The sequence below is a fragment of the Rousettus aegyptiacus genome, unplaced genomic scaffold, assembly GCF_014176215.1.
Source record: "Rousettus aegyptiacus isolate mRouAeg1 unplaced genomic scaffold, mRouAeg1.p scaffold_m13_p_8, whole genome shotgun sequence".
Taxonomy (NCBI): domain Eukaryota; kingdom Metazoa; phylum Chordata; class Mammalia; order Chiroptera; family Pteropodidae; genus Rousettus; species Rousettus aegyptiacus.
In genome coordinates, this window is record NW_023416311.1 from 88,161,089 (window position 1) to 88,177,233 (window position 16,145).

General features: G+C 33.7%; 1 protein-coding gene and 1 pseudogene across 2 annotated transcripts in view; one reads left to right on the forward strand and one right to left on the reverse strand.

The window, feature by feature from the left end:
• Positions 1-16,145, reverse strand: part of FBXO4 (F-box protein 4) — a 208,585-nt gene that overhangs the window by 177,254 nt on the left and 15,186 nt on the right. The window lies entirely within an intron of this gene.
• Positions 14,312-14,430, forward strand: LOC118607126 (annotated as a pseudogene).

A 16,145-nucleotide genomic window follows, 5' to 3' on the forward strand; every position in this document is an offset into this window, starting at 1 on the left:
TCCAATTCCAAAAACACCACTTTCTTGAGGTACCCAGTTTTTGTAAAAATTTCCACTTATATTTCCTGAATGAAATGTAGCTATCTTCCCCCTAAAACACTTCATTTTAAATTAATGTCAATTATAAAGAAGGTGAAATGGCTATGATATGTTTTCAAGTATACTAAGAAAACATCAATCTAGTTTTACATTAATGAAAAAACTCATAAAATGATAACTATGTATTATCAATTGTTTGCATTATTCAGAGTACGAGAACTAAAATCTGGAATATTTTCAAGTAATTTTAAAAACATGTTTGAAGCTAGGTATAAGTAATGAAAATTAATTTAAAAATTACACATTCTTAGTAGAGAGAGAAGTAGATAAGGGTAAGGGGGGTCAAATATTTGGTGGCAGAAGGAAATTTAACTTTGGGTGGTGAACACATAATGCAACATATATGTAACATATTATTGATTATACACTTGAAACCAATTCAATTATATTGACAAATGTCCAATAATTTTAATAAAAAATTTTTAATTACATGTTCTGAAATATTTGGTTTAAATTACTATTGTTTAATTCAGCAGCCATCATAAGAAACATTTTTCTTATTTCAATGATGCCATGCATCACTCAAAATCAGTTTTAAACTATTTGTATAAAATTGCCTTCAAAGGTGTTTGAAAGAATCATTAGAAAATACATCTATTTTATTACTTTTTTCTAAAAACATTATTAAATTTCACCATCAGCATTATTTACAAACTTAATGTTAATATTTAAATGTCATTCTTATTTTAAAGTAGATATGATTTTTGGAACTAAAGATTTTCTACTACTGAGGGTATTCAAAAAATATAAATAATTTTAAGAAATTCTGAAAGAGGAATTCCAAAGTTTTTGTCAATAACTTTTGTCAATAACTATAACATATATATCTTGATGTATAGATATATTGATATGTGTTGGAAGAGAAAATAATCATTTATAAGTAAATTGTCAAATGTCAGTTTCTGCCTAGAATGTAGAGAGTTACAAGAGAATGTCATTCCTACCATAACAATAACAAGCCAGATAACCTATAAAATTATACTTCATTAAAAATTCATCAGAGAGCTAAAGATGGGGGGGAAATATCTAATGAATTAAAATCCAGAAAGTTACGAACCTCTCTTTGGAGTGAAGGGACCCAACAGTTTCTCTCATGCTTAGCAAAGCGTAAAAAAGGAGAAAGCTGTGAGATAAATAGGTAAGAAGAAAATTGCTGACATTTCAAAGAATTTTTGTAGACCAAGGGTGGGCTGGCAAGACGGTTTAGAATCCTTAGAACGTAGAGTACGTCACCTACCAACACATTTCATAGGCCTTCACAGAGAGGTCGTGAGAAATAGTGGAGCTAGGGCTGAAACTTTTTAAGCACTCATGCTTTACACTAATACAAGGCAGCAGGCACCTAACGTCAGTGGAACATGGGCAGGAATGCTGAGAGAATCCTGCTCCACCAAGGTACAGTGTACAGGACCTCATGAACTTTGAGAGCATGAAAGAAAAACTGAGACAAGTTCTCTAAGTACTCTAGGCCATGATGAGTAAGAGACAACAACCTATGACTGAGATAGGGGCAGGAAAGCTGAGAGACCCTTCTCTGCAATGTATACACGGGGGATTTCTTGCAGTCTGAAAGCAGAACTAAACTCTGTAGGGGGACTCAGGGCCCTCAGTGGGTACAAAACAATAACTGATTTTGACTAGGGCAGAGGCAAAAGATGTGAGACATATCCCTCTGAGATTCAGACAAGCAGGGCCTGAGGAAGGCTGATGGCAAAGTAGGAGAATGGAAACAAATCCTCCAGGGATTCAGGTCCCAAGTCTAGGTAAAAAGAAAATCTGATCCTTTGCAGAAAATATTTAAAGCCTGTGATGAAATATATCTAACTAAAGAAACAGCCAAGTCTATATTCCAATTATGAACTAGGTTGACTCATCTCTTCACATTACTAGCCTGAAAGAAAGGATGTGGCCTTTTCCGGGTATAAATATTATTTGCCTCGGTTTCTATTGCTCAAAAATATGAGACATGGAAAAAAGAAAAAATGTGACTTATTATCGAGAGAAAATGGTCAATTAAAACCTGTTCCAAAAATGAATAGCAATGATAAATATGTTAAGGAACCTCCTGAAAAAGGTGAATGGCATGTGTAAATAGGTGGGAAATTTTAGATGAAAACTATAAAAAGGAGCCAGATGGTAATCCTAAAAATGAAAAATAAAATATAATGAATCATTTGATGAACACTTCAGATGAAAGTCTCAGTGAATTTGGAGATAATACAAACCAACTAAATTAAGCATAAAGAGAAAAAAAAATTTAAATAATAAAAGGATCAGAACTCCAATAACCATGAAATAATATCAAATAGGCTTTCATTTGTGTACCTGGATTCCTTGAACAAGAAAAAAAGAACAGAGCAGAAGAAGAAATGATTATTTTCCAAAATTAATGAGAGATAATCAATCCAAAGACCTAAGAAGTTCACTGAAACCCACAAAGAGTAAATGTAAAGAAAACCTCACCTAAGAAAGGACCACAATGATGAGCTCAGACACAACAGTGAGAGAGTGAGAGGCCTATATTTTTTACAAGATCTGTGGGCAACAGGGCCCTTTTCTTCTCAAATCCACCATATATATATATATATATATATATATATATATATGTGCATATATATATATATTCACATATGCACATATATATATATATATGGTAGCTCTGGCAAAACACACTTTTTTGACATCAATTTCAAGCTGCAATTGGAGATTTCTGAGAAATGTCTCACTTGCAGCAAATGCTCAGGCTTCCCAGTGGCCTGGAAATATGTAAGGAAGGTTCAGTCATCTGCAGTCGGTGGCTGCAGAACTTTGAGAAGCTCTCGCCGACACATGGGGCTCCTTAGGGTTCAATGTACGTCCCATTGCTCTCTGTATCCTCACGGCGGATTCAGGGCCAGCCAGAGAGGGCCTGCCCAGGCATGCCGGGCCCACCATTGCATCGTCCCAACACGCATCCTCCTTGTTGAGGGAAAGGCAGAGTGGCAGCCTCGAACTGCTGGAAAGAGGTCATTTTTGGCAGAGTTCAGAAAGCTGTGGGTCTGAATTCTGATTGTCACTTGTGACCTGTGTGGTCACCTATCTGGGGCTCAGTTTTCAATCTGAGTATATCATAGTCATGCTGCTGAAATCTAATGGATAAAGGTAAAATCTTGAAACAAAAAATACTACCTACAATGAACAATGATGAGAATGGCTGACTTCTTATAGAAAAAAAAATGAGGGGCATAAGCAATGGAATGGTATCTTTAAAGTACTTAAAGAAAAACTGCTAATCCGGAATTCTATATTCATTAAAAATATCCTTTAAAAATGAAGTCAAAATAAAGACATTTGGAATCAGGCAAAAACTGACAGGATTCATCTCATCTCCAGTAAATCTGTGCTATAATAAATGCTCACTAATGCACTGTGGGCCCCACCCCGCCCCGCCCCACCACCATTTTTCTGTGTTTCAGTTGTATAGTTTCAATTGCTACATCTTCAGGTTCAATAATCATTTCTTCTGCAATGTCTAATCTATCATTAATCTCACCCAGTATACTTTTCATTTCTCACCTTGTAGTTTTCATCCCTGGAAGCCCAATTTGGGTCTTTAAAACATCTTCTGTCTTTCCTTAACGTGCACAATATTTACTCAGCTTCTTGAACATAAGGAATTTGGTTACAGTAATTATCTTGTTTCACTAATTCTATCTTCTGTGTCACATCTGAATTAGTTTTGATTAATTGATAATTTTTCTCCTCCATATGGATCATGGTATCTTGCTTCTTCACATGCTGATAATTTTTGATTGGATGCTAGATATTACGAATTTCGTTAGCTATATAATTTTGCATTTCTATAAATAACTTGAGCTTTATTCTGGAATGCTGTTAAATTACTTAGAAACAGTTTGATCCATTCGGAGCTTGCTTATAAGCATTGTTAGGAGGATTCAGAGCGGCATTTAGTTTAGGATTGATTTTGCTATGGCTGAGGCAAAACACTTCTGAGTACTCTACCCAACATTCCATAAACTGAGAGGTTTCTCCCTTTGGGTGGTGCCTTCTGTGAGCCATGGATATTATTCCCTCTGATCCTTTCTGGCGGTTCTTTCTCAAGCCTCAAGTAGTTTCCTCACCCATGTGCACCGATCAGTACCCAGATGAAGACTCACAAAAGAATCTGCAGATCTCCAGGTATTTTTCTTCCTCTCTCTGCTCTTTCCTCCATGATACTCTGCCCTACAAACTTTGGCTTCCTTGGCCTCCCTAGATTCTCTACCTCATCTTCTCAACTCAGGGAGCCCACCAGATTCTGTCTGGGCTGTCTCCCCTTTATGGCCTGAGAAAGTAGCAGGCAATAAGCTGGGGCAATTATAAGTCTTATCTCACTTCTTCATATGGTAAAAGGAATCACTACCCTTCTTTGCCTAATGTTCAATGTTTTTAAAACTGTTGTTTCATATATTTTATTCGATTTTTGCTTAGACAGGAAAGTAAATCTTGTCCCTTTGAATTTACCCTCCCTCTTGGCTAGAAACATAAATCTTTGTATCATGCTTTTAAAAAATATTCTAAATCTATGCGGTCTGTACATTATAACTGAAATGTTGATTTTTCCTTTCAGACCCATTTGAGTAGGAATCCTTCTATTCCTGTATATCAAATTTAGAAAATAATATAAATAGTAAGTATAGATTTTTGAGTGAGCAAGCAGGATCACCCACACACACAAAAAAAAGCATAATAAAAGGACATTGACCCTACAGTATTTATCTGTTTACCTACTTTCTTCTCCTTTTTAAAATTCTTCTCTGACCTTTAGGATCAGATGCTTGTGCATCTCTATAATTATTTGCTACTTTAGGAAGGGAAAAACATAGGATGCATAAAATCCTTTTAGATACCATACATTTTGCAAATTTGCAAACTCTATTTTGTCTAGGCAATGTAGACTTGCACACTTTCTCTAGGCTTTCTCTAGAAGTGATGAAACACGTACACCAACCTCCACATGCACACATAAGTCAGTGTCTATATTTTACCTTTCAGCTGGAAATGTATTTTAAGAATTAACTAAAATTAATCTCTGATGTCTCTCTTTTGGAAATCCCTCCTTCACTTCAGACAAACATATACATCACCATCAATGTTTATGAAGTGATTAAAATAAAAAGTAACATCTTTCTTCTTAAGCACACTGAAAAAAAGGCAACATGAGTAGTTTACAAATGCTTCTATTATTTGCAGTATTGAGAATAGGCCACCAGCTGTTATTCAAATAACTAAATCCTTTTACTGAAAGTTCAGAATAGAGGGATTGGCTGGATATGGATGATGCATTATGATTATATAATTCAGTGTTATGCTCAGGGGCTGTTGCTTTGAGGAGAGTGGTTATAGAGCTCCAAAGACTAAGCATCTCAATTTGAAATTCACATTACATGTTGCATGCCAATGAAATAGAAAGAAAAAGGGGTTTGCATAACATTCATAATAAAATATTTTTCTATTGTTTCCATTTCCCATTTTAAAAATATATTAACAGCATCTCATGAAGTTTTTGTTCTTCAAAATATTAAATTACTGTTTTAAAGTAAGAATAGCACAATTCAAATATTCTTTTAAATATTTTTTAAAGTCAAGCAGTTTCATTTTGCCTCAACTATGCTTGAATCTATTAAAGTTAAGTTTAAAAATGTGATTATTTAGATAAATTCAGGAAACCCTTTCTTCTGTGGCATTTGAATAAAAAAATTATAAAAACTAAATAATCTTTGGCATCTATTTTAAAGAATTTTATTAAATGCTGTAACTCTGGAATTCTTCACATCATTTCCTTTTTTAGCCATATTCTATAACCAACCTCTGCATTTGGGAGGACAGTCTAGCTTGTTGGTAAAGTGTCAGATTAAAATTTTGGATCCCTGAACCTGAAATGATAGTTTTCTAGTGCAGAGGTTTTCAACTTTTATTCATCTTTGACATACAAGGGATGATGCTCCCGTGCATAACATGAGGCATTTGCATTATCTAGACTTGCCTTCTATAATTCCACTTCTCTGCCTTTTAAGGAAATATTGGGAGGCAAGTGAAATAAAGTAACTATATTATGGGATTAAGCTTGAATCTTAACAAATTTATTTTAAAGTAAATCATCATCGAATAGTAAATAGCTTGATGTATGGTAGTCTCCAAGTACTCTTCTAGATAGACTCTCAAAAGAAACAAAAGTGCCCACAGATCAAATTAAGGTAACTAAATCACGTGGTTAGTTAAATAATTAAAAACATACAGCAAGAAGCAAGGAGAAATGCGATAAGCTAACATACTTAGGATAGGGTTCAAGCAAGATAAAAGGTATCATGTCACCTGAATCCTGTGCCACACAATATTCATTTTCCTTTCTCTCCCTCTCTCTTCCTGTCCTTCCCTCTCTTCTTTCTTTTTCTCTCTCCCTTCCTCCTCCCGTCCTTACTTCATTCTCTCTCTCTAGTTCTCTGCTACATCAGCCTTCTCTGCTTATAATGAAGTTCTAAGACCAGAGTAAAAGGTGAGAAAGGGGACTCAGCAGATAGAAGAAGCTAACTGGAGCCAAGAACTACTTGCTCTATCAGAGATGCAAGAGCAAGTATTTCTGGTTGGTAGCTTGCCAACAACCTCCTGAGCAGCCCCAGCAAAGGACATTTGTGCTACAATGGATGTGGGTAGTCAATTTAAGGATACCATAACTGTTTTGAATATTTCATGACTCATAGATGTTGAATGCCTACTTGTTCCTTTCATCTTTCCCTATATTTGTTTAGAATACATACATACTACTTAATTTATCTATGCCTAATGTGTCCTACAAGCTATATGTTAACTTAGTTTTATCTAAGACTATTCTTAAATAATGCAGCAAGTATACATAAACATGATGTGCAAAATATAATTATTAACATACCGGTGGATCATTCTTATATATGTATTTTTAAAAATGCTAATTGATCACTCATCATGTACCAATGACTCTTCTGGGTGTTGGAGATTTGACGATGGATAAAAAATCTAAAATCCTTTCCCTTACAGAGCTTACATTTTAGCGAGAGCAGCATGGTTAAGGAATACTTCTTCGGTTCATAAGTTCATGGGTATGGATATCTACATTTACATATGTATACATATGGGTGGCTATACATATAAATGTGTGTTGAACACTTAAGTTTTTGATTAGCCTAGTTCTATTACTAGAAAATCACAAGACTAAGGTCTAGAAGTACCTAAATATTGAGGCTAATGATAAATTACACTGTACTTTCCTAACAGACTGTGTTCTCATGACTATAGAACACATGGGATTAATGGCTCTGTCACTGGGTGTCTATGGACAAGGCACTTAATCTTGATGAGCCTCACATTGTATATACAGTTTATCTAAAAACTTAATGATAATATGAGGAATATAAACTAGAAAAGTATGTACAAATATAAGGGAGTTTCCATATTATTACCCAAATTTGTGAAGCAAGTAGTGATACATATTTATGTCGATTTGGGACTCTTTGTTCCTATAGTCCCAAACTAGTTAATAGGTATTTAAATACTTTATCCTCTAGGCTTAAGTTTATATTGCCTTCTGTACTCAAATCTTGAGTTTATTTCTTTGGTCTTTAATAAAGATAAGAGATCAGATGGATGTGAAGGTAGGAAAGTCACATAAGGAAAATACATCATTTAGCTTCATTCAGTCCCATTTTTGGTTTTCAACAACAGTCACCACCAAAATCTGTAAGAAAATTCTTACCAATATTATGCTCACTCTACATTCTCAACTTTCACTGCCTCATCCAATTTCCCCTCGTTCTTCTATCATTATCCTATTTGATCCCCCTAAATATACTGTGCTCCATGAAATTTTTTAGCAACCTTAGGATTTGTTTGCATCAGTACATAAAAAGTCATAACATGTCAATGACACAAAATGAAATCAAAGCAGTACTCTTATTTCATTGAAATTCACTTTGTAGCAATAGCCTTAATTAAGAAATTTATAAGTATTCATATTTATTAAGGCTATTCTACATTTTGTTTGAAACATTTAGCCACATTAACTGTTCTTCCAGTCAGAACAAATACTTGCTATATTTGTGGATAAGCCAATTGATGACTATCCTTTGTTGAAAGCAAAATGTAAAAACATGTTTTATTCTCATTTTCAATTTTCTTTTATTTCTTTATGTGTCATTGTATTTAGACCAAGGAAAGTAATTGGTCTAAGAGTGAACTTTTGATTTGCTACTCAATTCCCCAAACTGTTGGCTTCTTCCAATGGTAATAATGTCCTCAAGTTATGCTGGTAAATATATAGGAATCTATGAACCTATGAAGTTAGCATCTCTGATAAAGAGAGTGATCAGATGGAGCTTGAAGCTCTACCACCTGTGTAGTGGTTGAACTGACGAATGATTATTCCAGAGGAAAAAAGACTGTATGGGCTGGGGAACAGCTTTTGTTGTAACATAAAAGAGAAATCTGATTTACTCTATGTTGTCTCAGAAGACACAACTAGGATTGATGTGCGAAAATCATAAGGAGGGAAAGTGCAGTTCAAAAAAAGGAAGGTGTGCATAACAATTACATTTTTTTTTAAATTAAATTATCTGATTTTGGAATCCCACCAAATAATGGAGCAACCTAAAATTAGAAACCACACATTGTCCGAATACCATACGGATCAGAGAGAATGAATAAAACTACCAATAGCTATGCCTATAGCATGGAAAAAAAAAAAAAAAAAAAAACAGAAAAAGACTTCAATTTTCATGTAACTAGAAAAATAAATATTCAGAAACAAGCAGAGCCACTTCTGGAGCACCCTAAAGAGCAGCAAGTGGACACTGGAGGTGTGGAATACAAATATAAACATTTTCCAAAAGACAAGAGTCCCACCCTGAAGGCATAAATGCAGAGAATAAATCTTATATCTGGATTTTCAGAGTTCTGGCTATGGGGAACTGAGAGGCAGGGCCTTGAAAGTGCATACAGAGTTGGAAGTTATGACCCCTTCTGAGAAGAGTGGAAAGATGTGGAAGGGGGAAATGGCTTTGAAGACGGATTCCTAGGGATTTAAGGGTGGGGGAAATGAAGAAAAGAAGTGGTATAAATTAAAGGTTCTATGAAAACAAATGAAAATTGAAACATCAGAAGACATTATTTTCTCTCCTCTGTGCCCTCAACTAATGCACTTCACCACAACAACAGAAGGCACTCCTAAGCTAAGAAATCTAATAAGCTACCAAACATCCTTTTCTACGTACAACTGTTATTACTGGTCTAGAAAAATATAAGATATTCCAGAATTAACAGACAATAAAAGACAACATCCATACTAAAGGTATTGTAATAGGAAAAAAAAAAGAAAAGCAAAACATCTGATGGAATTCCATCAGATGATAGAATTTCCGAAAAACAAAGAAAAAAACTGTAACAAAATATGTCAAATCTAAATTACATATCCATAAACAAGCATTTGCAATGTGAAAAACATCTCAAGGAATTTTTTTTAAAGTTCAAAATGAAAATGAACATAAAAACAGGAAGATGTGAAATGAGAGTTGACTGAACTCTGGAACAAAATTGAAGATAAAGAAATAATCATCTCTGAAATAAAGACTAAACTGGATGACATCCATAGGCTGAGATGTAATAAGGAACATATGCAAAAATTAAAAGACAAAATAATGACAATGAAATAAAGAGAGGTAAAAAGGATGAGCAAGAAAGTGAGGGAAAACATCTAAAAGGGTGAGCATTAACAAAGTTATTAGAATAAAGATAACAAGAACAAAAATATAAACACAGAAGGTATAAAATACATATTTAATAATCTTACAATATTAAGATAGAGAATATATGAAAATAGACAAGATAAAAAGGAAATGCAATAAACAATACACAGTAAATATTACCTAAAATAATATGTGATAATCATATCAATAAAAATTGACTTAACTGATTAAATAAAAAAAATCTTCGAATTAGCTTTTGTAGCAAAACCCAACTGCCAAACAAATCCAACTGTTAAATAAACAGACCCACTTAAAACAAACTGATTCAGCAAAGCTAGACCATGAAAGTAAATTAAAAATCCTGATATTCCCAAAGGGAGACTTTAGGCTTGAAAATATTAAATAAGACAAAGAGTTTACTTCATACAGCTAAAGGACCCAATTCACAGTGAACAAATAATGGCTATTAATATATATTCACCTAATAATGCAGTAACTTCCTTAACAAAGCATAAATTACAGAAAATATGAGAAACAGAAATACAGTAATAACAGGGGACTTTAACAGTTTATTCTCAAAAACAGATCAAAAGGACCAAAAAAATAAGTATATACACAACATAAATACTATAATCAATAAGGTAGATTTTCTTGACACATATCACAAAGAACATATCTTCCTCTCAAGTGTACATGAAACATTCAATAAACCTGACCTTCTATGAGGTCACCACAAAACCTCTATAAGTTTTATAAAGTAAAATTAATACCGTATTCTCTGATTACAAAACAATATCTAAAAATTAAAAACAAAAAACAAAAGACTCTTCAATGAAAAAGTTAATATCTTTTATTAAACAGTTCTTTGGAAAAGAGGAAATAAAAACTTCAGAATTTCTACAGAATTATAATAAAAATATTACCTTAATCTATGGAATACAATAAAAACAGCAATCAGAAAAATATTGGTAGCTTTAAATATGTATAAAATGAAAGAATGAAAGCAATTAAATGTCCAACAAAGAAAGCTGGAAAAAGTACAATAAAATAAACATAAAGTAGAAAAAAAGAACAAAAATACCAGCAGACACTAATAAGGTACAAGAGAGAAAAGAAAAATACTAAAGAAATCAAAACACTAGTTCTTGAAAAAATAAGTAATAATATAGACAAAGCACTCACTAACCAAATAAAGAGGGAAAAAAGGAAAAAGCATACAAATTCAAAATAAGAAATGATAAACAGAAATTTATCACTGAAAAAAAGGTTAAAAAATCATGATAGTAATTTACAAATATCTATGCAAGTAAACTAGAAAACCTAGATGAAACAAATAATTTCTTAGAATTACATATATCCTTAAATATATTCTGTGGAAAGGATAGTAAGTATGAGAAATGTCCCACAGTAAATGACCTTAATTCACATGCTACATCAGCATATTAAAGGTTCTGAGAAGTCCTGTGTAACCTGCTTAACTTTATTAACCTACTAAGAACTAGTGTTATGTTGACTGTTATGAAGGAAATTACTATATTTTAGAATATACTTTAGAAAATGCTATTAAAAACCAATCTGATCAAAATTGTAAAAGTTAAGATAAAATAGCTATTTTTGGGTCACAGATTGTCTTTCTGTATGTAGCAATAGTACCACCTCTGGAAATCTGGGGATAGCACTGTCATATTTTTCAGAATTTAAGAATAGTCTTATTGGTCACAACGTCATTTGACAAATGAACTAAGACTGTAATTTTACACTCATATTAAAACGCAAAACAAAAAAATTTTGTCCTAATGCCATTATTGATATAGTTCCTAGAACCAAATAAGAATAACCATTTAACAGATGTGTTGGTATATTTTCCTATTAAGAATGTCGGAAAATAAAATTATAGGACTGATTTTGATAAATGCATTAAGTGAGAGACAAATTGTTTTACCTATAACTCTTGCATTTTCCTGAAATGAGATGCAGAAAAGCAGCAAGAAGAAAGTAGAAAATAGAACATGACCTTCGATGTACTCCGGTATAAAACTGATAGTGATATTCATGACAAATAGAAAAGTTAAAAAGTCCTTTGTCAAATTTTCATTTTAACTATAATTTCTCTATTTCTGTGAAAAATAAAGAGCCTAATAGTCCCCTGAATTATTTTATCAGGTCGACTGATAGATTTTTATGTGCCTCCTTAAGTAAATGGGGGTTTTTACATCAAGTTTTTCTTATGAGACTAAAAATAAAAACTCATTTTGGTAATGGTATTGTTCTGTGCATCAAAACTTATTTCTTCAACAAATTCTTTTAGAGCACTTTTTTTTATACCAATCACTGTTCTAAATACTTTAAAATATCAATTTATTTAAAGCTTTTAAGAATCCTATGAAGTAAATATTATTTACCTTCATTTTAAAATTAAGGAAACTCAGGCACACAGAAGATAAACAACATGCCCAAGATCACACAGTGATAAAGTTAAGATTTAAATACAGACCAATCTGGTTTTAGGGTTCATGCACTTAATGACTTAGCTATCTATGCTGCCTCTAACAATTTCTTATACAGATGTATAGGAAGAAAAAGCAGCTAGAAAATTTTAAATAAAAGAAATTTAATTTGCTGTCACTGTAACAAGGTCCAGATCTTACATGTTATACAAACTTGCTCAGGATTTATCCCAAGGGTCAAAGAATATAAAGGCACACATAATCCATTAGAAAAAGGTAAAGTTGTCATACTATATAGTAAAAATGAAATAATGATGAAAATCATGGGGAAAATAAGAGCGCATAACTTTTCAAAATATGTGATATTAATTAAATAGTATGATTTAGCTACTGTGTGTGGCCATAATGCTACAAATGTTTTAATAAATGAACATTGTGATTTAGGAGATCATAAGGTGTCTAAGAGTGTACACACCAAGAGTTTTGCTTTCAGATAGCACAAAGAAGGTCACAAAAGATTGTTACTGTAACATGAAAACACAGGATAAAATGAAAATTTTACTTTAAGCCATAAAAGAACAGCAGATACTAAAACCCAGAGAAACAGGCTCCTTTTGGTAATCAAAGAGCTATGCTGCTTCTATGAGACCAACTGTCTATCCTGGGTATCTGTGAATGGACAAGCAGGCATATTATAGGAAGAGAGATTTTGCTGTGGTGAGAAAAATACCACCAAAGCTTTTAATGACAATGTGACTGGTGTAATAGATTGTAAACAGAACTCCACATGTGAAAACAAATTGTTGAGCCTGACAATTTTCCTCCACAAGAATTCTAGTAAGAAACAAAGAAGACAGTCCTGAAAAGCAGAAAAAAGCCTCACTGTTTGATGAGTGCTTAGGTTTCAGGGTACTGCTGGAATCACATCAGAGATGAACTACAACTGACTAGACAGGCAACCAAATTCCTTTAGATATTATAGTTTCAATAAGATCAGCTCCTTCACGGCTGCACAAAAGAAATGAGGGATATAATCTGATTTGAAAGAGGAAACATGGATGGACCTTGAGATAATCATGCTAAGTGAAATAAGCCAGACAGAAAAAGTTGAAAACCACGTGCTATCACCTATATGTAGGATACAAACCTAAAAACAACAAACAAATAGGACAAATAGAGACTCATGGACATGGACAATAGACTACTGGTTACCAGAGAGTAGGGTGAGAGGGGGAAGTAGATGGGGTAAAAGAGGTCAAATATGTGATGACAAAAATCTAACTATGGAAGGTGAACACACAATGCAATATATATGCCTTACTGCTAAATTGTACACCTGAAACTTACTGGACTTCGTTAACCAATGTCATACACACACACACACACACACACGCGCGCGCGCGCACACACACACGTAAATTAAAGATATGAACCAGCTCTAAGTCACCCTGGCTAACTAAAAAAATAGAAAGAATGGATTGTCTGCAATGTTGCATAGTTTGTCTAGTTTACAATCTGCTATTCTCTTAAGAATTCCCTGCATATTTTTTAATGAAACATATAAAGAAAAAGGAAAAACGAAGCCCCAAATCGAGAAAAAAAAAGTCAATAGAAGTGTGCTAAGATAACCTAGATATTGAAATTAGTAAAATGATTTTTAAAGTAATAATTTAAATATGAAGGATGCAGTGTAAAAAATAGATCAAGAATTTTAGCAGAAAAAGGGAAGCTGTTAAAGAGAGCTAAGCGAAATTTTAGAACTAAAAAATATGACTAAAATTCTTAACAATGCATGGATATAAGAGAGACTTGACAGAATAGGAAAAAAAGAACAGTAAACTCAAAGGCAGGTCAATAGAAAATATCTAAACTGAAACACGGAGAGAAAAAAAAATTTAAACTATCATCATCAGAGACCTGTGAAACAATACCAAATGATTTCATAATATGCAAGTGGAGTTCCACACGCTGTGAAAAGAATTGGGCAGGGGAAATATTTAAAAATATTGGCTAGTCTATGGCCATGCCACTCTGAATACGCCCAATTCCGTCTGATCTCAAAAGCGAAGCAGGGTCGGGCCTGGTTAGTACTTGGATGGGTGACCACCTAGGAAGACCAGGTGCTGTAGGCATGAAAAATAAAGAAAGGAGGGAGGGAGAGAGGGAGAGAGGGAGAAAGGGAAAGAAGGACAGAAGGAGAGAGGGGGAAAAGGGGAGAGGGGGAGAAGGGGAGAGGAGGAGAGAAAATATTTTTTAAAAATAAATAACTCATGAAAGATGGTTAACCAAACATCCAAGAGGTTTAGTTCTTTAGTTCAAAAGTAAGAAAATCACACCTAGACACATAAAACTACTGGAAATTAAAGATAAAAAAAAATTAAAGCAGCCAAGGAAGCATTATACATTCCATTTAGGGAACAAAAATAGCAATGATGGCCGACACATGTCAGAAACAATGTAAGCCAAAGATAATGGAATTACATCTTTGAAGTGCCTAAGGGAAAATAAACTAAAATTTTATTTCTAGATGTGTATTATAATCCCTGGAGCAATCACTAAAAAGATAATACAGAGATATAGCCAAAATGCCAGAATGCTTTTGGTCCTGGGAATGGCTCAACTGGATTTAACTCTTCTGCAGAGGACATAATCCAAAAAGGGAGCTACCTTATATCACTGAATAGTGAAGAGAATCAGGCAAATTCTGTGGTGGAGTACACTCTCAAAAGAGGGAAATTCTACAGAGTAATTGCCCACTTTTTGTAAACTTGTAGACTGGGGGTAGGCATTGTTGATGTACATCATGCCCAGGGATCTGGCAGAATAATTACAGCCCTTCTGGCCTAGGGAATCAGAGTATTGACACAGGGCAACTGCAGTCACTCGAGAGAAAAGGGAAGCCTTGGAAAAGAAAAGGCCAGGAAAGGAATCCCCCAATTCCCTGTCTGTATCTTTGGCTGAACCTTGTATGCAAAACCAACTCAAGCTGCTCACTTAAAGACATGAACTGAGAATAGACCTGTTGTCTAAGGGACAGAGTCTGCAATTTATGTCTAGCCACATTAATTATTTAAATATTTTCCAGCATACAAAATTCTGCAACATACAAACAAAAATGAGAATGACAATCATTCCCTTAGTAAAAGAAAATCAACTTGGAATTTAGCAGACGAGATTTTTTAGAGCAGCAATTACAACCATTCTCAGTGATGTAAGGGAACATATACTCCCAAAGAGAAGAAAAGAAACTTGGGGTGGTGGGGAGGGCAAGCAGAAAAAGAGAACCAAAGGAAATTGTAGAACAAATACAACATCTAAATTGGAAATTCATGGGATTGGTTTAACAGGAAAATAGATATAAAAAGAGTTTAGGAACTTGAAGATTAATCAATTGAAATGATCCCAAAGACTGGAAAAAATGAGCAAAGTCCCGGAGACAGGTTAAGTAATAAATGGTAACACATGTATTACACGATAGAGACTCAAAGAGGAAAAAAAAGGAGAAAATGGGAAAATATATTTGATGAATTATGAGCCAAAATTTCCCAAACTTGGTGAGCAACACAAGTTTCTATATCCAATATGCTGAATAACTCCCAAGCTAGATAAAAAAGGCTATACCTAGGTACACTGTAGTGAAACTATTGGAAACCAAGAGAAAGAGTAAACTTGAAAGCAAGAAAAAAAATAGACAAATTACATACAAGGGAATAAAGATGCAATTAGTGAATGCATCAGAAATTACAGAGGCTTGAAGAGAAAAAAACATCTTGAAAGGACTGAAAGAAAAAACTGTGAACCCAGGATTTTATATATCTCAAAAATATAGAAGACTACGTGCATTATT